Source organism: Jaculus jaculus, chromosome 5 (genome assembly GCF_020740685.1).
Source record: "Jaculus jaculus isolate mJacJac1 chromosome 5, mJacJac1.mat.Y.cur, whole genome shotgun sequence".
Classification (NCBI taxonomy): Eukaryota; Metazoa; Chordata; class Mammalia; order Rodentia; family Dipodidae; genus Jaculus; species Jaculus jaculus.
In genome coordinates, this window is record NC_059106.1 from 26,536,553 (window position 1) to 26,544,306 (window position 7,754).

Below are 7,754 nucleotides of genomic sequence, written 5' to 3' on the forward strand. Positions count from 1 at the left end.
ACACCCCTATATTATACTCAGAGTTTTTGTCCCATGAAATGTCTTTATTAATTATATTTTATTCCAAATATGTTTATTTTAATAATTTAAGTGTATTCACTAAAAAAAACTTGTTATTATTACTAAGTTAAAGAATATAACTGAGGAGAACCAGGTGCAACATCTCACACCTGTAATCCCAGGGCTTTCGAAGCTAAAATAGGAGGAAAACCACTAGGTCTAGGCCAACGTGGGCTACATTGTAAGTTCAAGACTAGCCTGGACTCCAAAGTGAAAACCCTATCTATAATAATAAAAAAAACATAATAATATAAACAAGACTTTTCTTAAGTAAGTGTAAATGAGGCATAGCAATTCGTATGGAAGGCTGGCATTAGAAACACAAGAGAAGCAGGTTATAGCAACTAAAACTAGAAATAGCTTTCCTTGTGATTCTCCCAGGAAATATTTCATAAAACTTAGCTGACCCTGCCTTGAAGGAAAATCCCAAAATCCTCAGTCCAGCCCGGTCCTGCCCCATGCCTCCAAAGATGAATCCAAAGTAGTTGAAGTTCACCATAAATTATTGCCATCATAGCATTCCCTTTGTCCTCAAAGGATACTTTTGCATGATTGTCCTTCGCCAAACCAAAGCATACAAATAGACAAGTATTTATTTGTTGATGGGTTTCTGTGCTTTTGTTATGGGTAACTCTTGTGTGTTAACAAAGAGTATTATTCTTTCTCTTTTATATGATTTATATAACGCACTCTGAATCATTTCACAAGCATTAGCTAAAACAAAGCTAGTAGTACTAAATCCTAAATATGTGCTAAAGGTCAGGGACACAAAGAATAGAATTAATTCCTGGGGTGAGAAAGTTCCCATTGTGGCAGAGGAGAGACACACTAGCACATCACTGTAGGCTGATGTCAGCATGTCTGTGATGGAGATAAGGAAAGGGCTTTGCAGGCACAAAAGACCGTCAAGCCATAGAAGCATGCACCAGAGTGCTCGTTGGGATGGATGAGGTCACATCCAAATGTCTTATAAGCAAGGAGGAATAAATAAACAATTTGAGAGCAAAGGGAAAACCTCCCAGAAAGCACATTGCCAACAGCCTGGACTCCAAAGGCAGGCATGGGGTGAGTGGGGCATTACCTACTAGTGAGTGTGTGGCTGAGTGGATAATGGCATAAAGAGAGTGAGGCTGGAGGCTAGGCAGGCATCTTGCACTTCATTTGGGGAAAACAGTGGAATGAAGACAATGAATTTTACAGTTTAATTCAGAAGAATTTAAGGGTGCTAAAGTTTTACTCTGGTAAGGAAAGAACACACTGGACAAGGGAGACTAAAGGAAGAGGGACATGGAAGAAAAAAATCCATTTAAATCTTTTTCATTTTTCAATTTTTCTTATGTGTATATCTGTGGTGTGTGCTGTACATACATTACTTCAATTAATGTACCGACAATCTAATAGTATATATAGCTATTACCTGTCATATAAATGGAATAAAATGAGCCTGAGAGAAGTGAGATAAATTACACAAAGTTATACCACTAGTTACAAGGCAAACTATATTCCCACCACCTTGACAATCTGTAAGCAACTTTCGGGAAAATTGCAAGACCCTCCTTTTTCTTTTGACAGATGATGGACAAGATATTTCCCAAGATGTGGAGGTCACATAGAGACATGGGCATCAGGTACATGGATACATGTGGAGTGAAGTTTCAAAACATAAGAAGTGCTGAGCATGAGAACCACAGTTGGTGTACACCCCCATACTCACAGCAGCACCGTCACCTGAGATGTCAAATCAGTCCTGGTGCATGACATTGTGTGTGTGTGTGTGTGTGTGTGTGTGTGTGTGTGTGTGTGTGTCTCAACCAAAAAGATAACACAAAGCATTTTGGGGTAGGCTTTTTTTTTAATTTAAATTTTATCATACATATATAATGTATAATGTGGTATTTTGATATACTTATCCTGTGCATAGAGAGTTATTACTGCCTTTAAGCACATTAGCAAAAGTGTAAGAATACATTGAAGCTCCTGTCTTGGCAAAGCACCAGCATATAAAAAACTGTAGTTAGTTACAGTCCTCCTGCTGTAACTTGGGTCTCTAGATTTACCCTAAACAACTGCAGTTTCATAGTCTGTGGTCAGGTTTTACCGTTGCCCTCTGCTCTCCTCTATCACTCCTGGCAGCTACCACTTCCCTCTGCCCTCCCACCCCGCTTGTGACAGCCGCCATGGTGGTCTTTGTTGCTATGTATCCAGTTTTTAATGTAAATGTTTTTATGCTACCTAGCACATGTCTTTAGATTTGTTCATGTTGTCATCAATAGTGGGATCTCACTTCTCTATAATACAACAGATACCTCTGTACCCAGGGTCTTCCGGCTAAAGTAAAATTCAGACTGATAGAGTTGTCACATGCTGGATGTGGATCACTTGTTCCCCAACCTCAGCAGGCTGGGACAGATTCCTCCCACTGACTTGCTGAGCACACAGACACGTCCTTGTGGTGGTTAGCTGAGTAGGGTCTTAGCATCCTGTCCATCCTCCAGGGACTTCTGAAGGTATCTTTGCAGGTACTTGTACCAGTGGCCACAGTCAGTTTTGTAAGAAGAATATAATCTATTTATTTACCTGGCAGGGGAAAAACCATGATGAAGGACACTTTCTTATGGCAAGGTTTCTCCATTGCACTGTGGATGTGCTAATCCCTGCAATTTACCCAAATGCAGGAAACTGGACTGTATATTTTGTGGTGGGGGAGGGACTGTTTTCACTCTACCTCAAAAAAAGTGATCAGGAAGAAAACATACCTGACCTTCTTGTTTAAAATATGTTTTCTCAGTTTGAAATCTGATAAATATTTATTTTAAATAGACTTGGGAAAATGGAATATTTACATTAGCTTACTTTAAATTGCAAATATCTAGTTTTTTGCAAGAGTGTATGTATATATGGTACATATGTATGTGTGTATTTATGCTTGTATTGGTGTGAGGATGCACATGTGTGTATGAGTGTGCGTATGTGCACACACATGTGTGTGTGTGAATGCATACATGATTGTGGAGAACAATGATGTCAGACATCTTGATCATTTTCCTCCTACTTACTGAAACAGCAACTATCAATTGAAGCCAGAGCTCACTGATTTGGTTATTCTGGCTATGTGGTTTGGCCTAGGGATCCTGTATCTTTATCTCCTGAGTGCTGAGATTACAGACTTGCCACTGTGGCCATCTGGCATTCACATAGGTGCTGGGGATTTGAACTCAGGTCCTCACACTTATGTGCAAAACACGTTACTGAGTCATCTCCTCAGCCTATGAATGTTTATTTTATATTTATGTTCTTTGTATTCACCAATGATGTTACAGCTAAAAGCACTGTTAAGTATATAAGTTGGATTGATAGATATAAAGAAAGGGTGAAAACAATGAGGCTGATGTGGATTAATCACTAGTACAGCTGGGTTGCTTTACTGGATTCTTGGTAAATTCATCGTCATTTTGACATGTACTCATCTTGTTTGAAGGATGATGACATGGAAGCTGGTCTAGAGAAAACTTCCTGAAGACACTGCTGCTCCAAATAAATGCATAGCTATCTAATCTAGGCTATATGTCAGGGAATGGGAAAGCGAAGGAACGAAAAGGAAGGTAGAGAGTAAAACTCTGCTTTATAGTGAAGAGTAAGTTGTTTTGCCATAATGCTTTTATATGTCCTAGAAACAAGAAGGAGAAACTATGTAGGCTAATAAAACAAATGCAGGGGATGATAGACTGCACAATGTTCATACCCTCAGGGCATTTTACTTCCTGATGGACCGGAGTAGCCTAGTATTTGCCACTTGGACCTATGTTGCCTATAATTCAAACCATGATGTCAATGCCTGCTTTCTTAATTCACATGTCATGTTGCCAGATCAAGTGAACCATACACCATATATATATTACATATATATTATATATCATGTTCAAAACACTGTGCCAGACTATGAATATTGTAACATACAAGTGCTTGAAATGTAACACAGGTTGGGATGAAGATGAAAATTTTAAATTAATTGCAAAAACCTCTTGTCATATGCAATCTCATGGAAGCTTATTTTTGTTAGTAGCCAGTTTATGTCCACTCCACATCATCAAGCTCATGGAATAAAATTTGTGACCAGAAATGTCTAGACATTAATCTGTGTTTATATGTGCTGAACAGAGTAGAACAGAAATTGGCAGTGAAATCAATGGACCCTAAAACTTGGGCCATTTGGTTAATGCGATTAATTTGGCAGAAGAGTCCTTTGCCATTGGAAATAATTAAGTTGCCAGATCAAAATAGCATGCTTTTTTGGTAGATTATTGCCCCACTGGCAAGAACAAATGTATGCTTAGTGGTCCCTGAGGCTGATAGAATTTTGTGAAACCTTTGAAGAAAAATAACCCAAGATAGCAAAAATCAAGTTAGGTTCATGGAGCCCGAGAGATACCAAAACTGTGATGAGTTATGCTAGCAATAGGGAACGTTGCCTTTTCCCTTTCCCCACCTTGGGAGGCATTTTTGAAGAGAGGCATGTCATAAGAGCTATTTTGTATTCGATATCTTTGTTAAGGGTTCATTAATTTTTATTTTCATTTTCAGTTGGAACCACCTTAGGCTTTGGTCTAAATGTGAGCTCAACAGAGAGAGTGCAGAGAACAGTCTACAAGTCAGAAAAGATGCTGGGATGAGATCCATCTGTCTGTGGTCAGGCTTTCATTGTACTTGCTTTCTCACTCCCATTTGCAGTAATTGATCACCCGTAACAATCGTCATAGGAGTGGGAAATTAGCTCAGTCACTAAAGTGCTTTGCTCACAACTGTCATGGTCTGAGTTTTATCTCTAGTAGCAAAATAAAAAATGCCAGGCATATTGACACATGCTTGTGATCTCAGCCCTTATGAGGTGAGGATTCCCAAAGCTTACTGCCTAGTCAGTCTAGCATGATGTGTGACGCCCTGGCTAATGAGATACCCTTTCTCAAAGTATATGGGGCTTTAAGAAATGACAATCAAAGTTGTCCTTTGGGAGCCAAATACATGCACACATATATGAATGTATATTTGCACACACACACACTCACACGTTCCCTCTCATCTCTCTTTCTTTCTCTCTGTCACACACAAACACAAAAATGTGCTTTAAAAATAAAGGACTATGAATGTAATTAATATAAACACCATACTGATAGAATTAATATTATGAAAATGACTATATTACCAAAAGTGATGTAAAGTTTCAATGAAGTCCCCATAAAAATTCCAGTGACATTCCTCATGGAACTGAAAAAAAAAACAAAAAACCCCACAAAATTCATGTGGACAGGCACAAGACCCTCAGTAGCCAAAGCAATACTTTACACACAAAGAGCACTGTTGGGTGGATCACAACATCTGATCTTGAGTTACACTGCACAGCCACAGTGACAACGACGGGACGGCACTGGTACAAAGCAGGCACATCACAGACAAGGACTGGAGCAGAGGAGCCAGAAATGAACCCACAACTCAGCCACTCAGACAAGAATGCAACAAACAGCAAACATACACTTAAGAAAAGACAGACTCTTCAGTAAATGGCTCTGTGAGAAGGAGACATCCACACATGTAAGAATAAAGCTTTATCCTCATCTTTCACACTGTAGAAAAATCAATTCACAATGTATCAAGAGCCTAATGTAGGAGCTGAAACTCTGAAAATGTTTAAGAAAAATGTAGAAAAATACTGTACTGTATAAGCAGATGCAAGGAATTTCTGAAAATGACTCCAGAAATAATATTAAGAATTAACAAATTAAATTATATGAAACTAAAAAGCTTCTATGAGACAAAGGAAGTAATTAATTGGATCAAAAGATAGTAATCACCAGTGTGAAAGGCTCTTTACAGAATGGGAAAATTGTTATTGTCAATTACACTTCAGATTGGAGATGAATTTCTAGTGTGTAAAGAACTATAAAAATTAAAATTTATTATAATCAACAAATGGACTAATGATCCAAAAGACAATGCTCAAAGAAAATAATATAGATTATCAACATATATTTGAAAAATGTTCAACTTTGTTAACCATCAAAATCCAAATTATAATTGCTTTGAGAGTCCATTTCATTTAAGTTAGAATGGTAATCCTCATGGGAACAAATAATATTAAGTTTTGGTGAAGAGGTGGGGAAAGAGGAGCCTTATATACTGCTGGTGGTAACGTAAAATTGTGTACTTAAACAATGTAAATACACAACCACTATAGAAATCAACATGGAGTATTCTCAAAAATTTAAAATACAACTACCATATGATTCTGGTATCACAATTCTGGCCGTGTACCCAAAGGAATTAAAATCAACATTTCTTTTTATTAGTTATGTACACAGTGTGTATGCAACCATGTTGGTACCATCATTAGCCTCCTCCCTGTCCTTCCCCCTCCACAGGGACCCTCCTCATTGGAGATTGTGGGGTGTGCATGGTGAGGGTAGCCATCATTTATGGGTAAGAGGCAATGTCCCAATTTGTGGCTCTAACAATCTTTCCACCACCTCTTCCATAAATTTCCCATATTTTTTGCTGCACTATTCATAATAGGTAAGGAATGGTAGCAGGTGAAATGCCCATTAATAGATAAATGAATGAGAAAATGGAACATATAAATTTGAATTTTGTATAGCAATGAAGAAAAAAATAGTCAGACTTTGAAGTACCTGCTTTCTCTCATATTTGGTGTTATTGTGTGTGTGTGTGAGTGTGATGAAACTGGAAAGAGAGGAAAAGAAGTGATTTAAGATAAGGAGGAGGAAAGAAATATCTTATGTATTAGAAAAATAGATTCGTTCAACAAAATTTTGTCATGTCATTGTTCTGTGTCAGGTGAGTTCCATATGGGGGAAATGTTAATGAAAGGTAGAATAGGTTTTTAAACTTTTCCTGGACTTTTCTAGAATAAAGATATTTTGTGCTACCAATCATACTTGGGTTGGCAGAAATGAATTATAGAGAATATCCATGTAGCAGGAAAAAACCTGCACAGGGATCTTCTCAATGGATCAGTCAAGCTCCAGTAATCCTACCTGCCCAATCCTGAGATATATAAGCATGTGCCTCCTACACTAGGCTTCTTTCACATAGTTTCTTAAGTTCACTTTAACTGACATAGCCATATCCTCAGACCAATTATTGTCCTGGTTTTCTATGCTGCATAATAAATTATCAGAACATAGTAACTGAAGCAGTGCATATTTATTCTGCTTGGGTGTCATTCAAAAGTTCAGGTCGGCAAAGCAAGTGTCTGTTCAGGGATAAACTGGAGGTGTAAGTATGGTTGCACTTCTGTCAGAAGCTTGGAGTGAACCCATTTCCGAGCTCATTCAGGTTGTTGACAGATTCTTCTCTTTGTGGTTGTAGGACTAAGGTGTCCCCTTCTTTGCCTGCTCTGTGGCTTAACATCTGCTCCTAGAAATGAGCTGAATCTCACCTCCCTGTTATTAGGTGTTTTCCGTCTTAAATTAGCCATGGAACATTGAGCTCTTGTCTGCAGAAGTCCCCAGCTTCCTCTTCCCCCTTCCTTCTTTTCAGGTGTTTTTGTAATTACACTTGGCTCACCTGGATAGACTCAAGATTTTAAGGTCAACAGACTGGAAACTTATAGCTGCCAAGTACTTACACAATTTTTCTAGATTAGTGTTTGCTTGGTTAGTTAGAGAATGGGATTCCTGGAG

The 7,754-nt window shown here is 38.2% G+C and overlaps 1 non-coding gene across 1 annotated transcript; it reads left to right on the forward strand.

Moving 5' to 3' along the window:
* The first annotated feature begins 2,629 nt into the window (after positions 1–2,629).
* On the forward strand, positions 2,630–2,790 carry LOC123461006. Its single transcript, XR_006637341.1, has one exon. It is a non-coding gene; the product is annotated as a U1 spliceosomal RNA (small nuclear RNA).
* Positions 2,791–7,754: the final 4,964 nt, after the last annotated feature.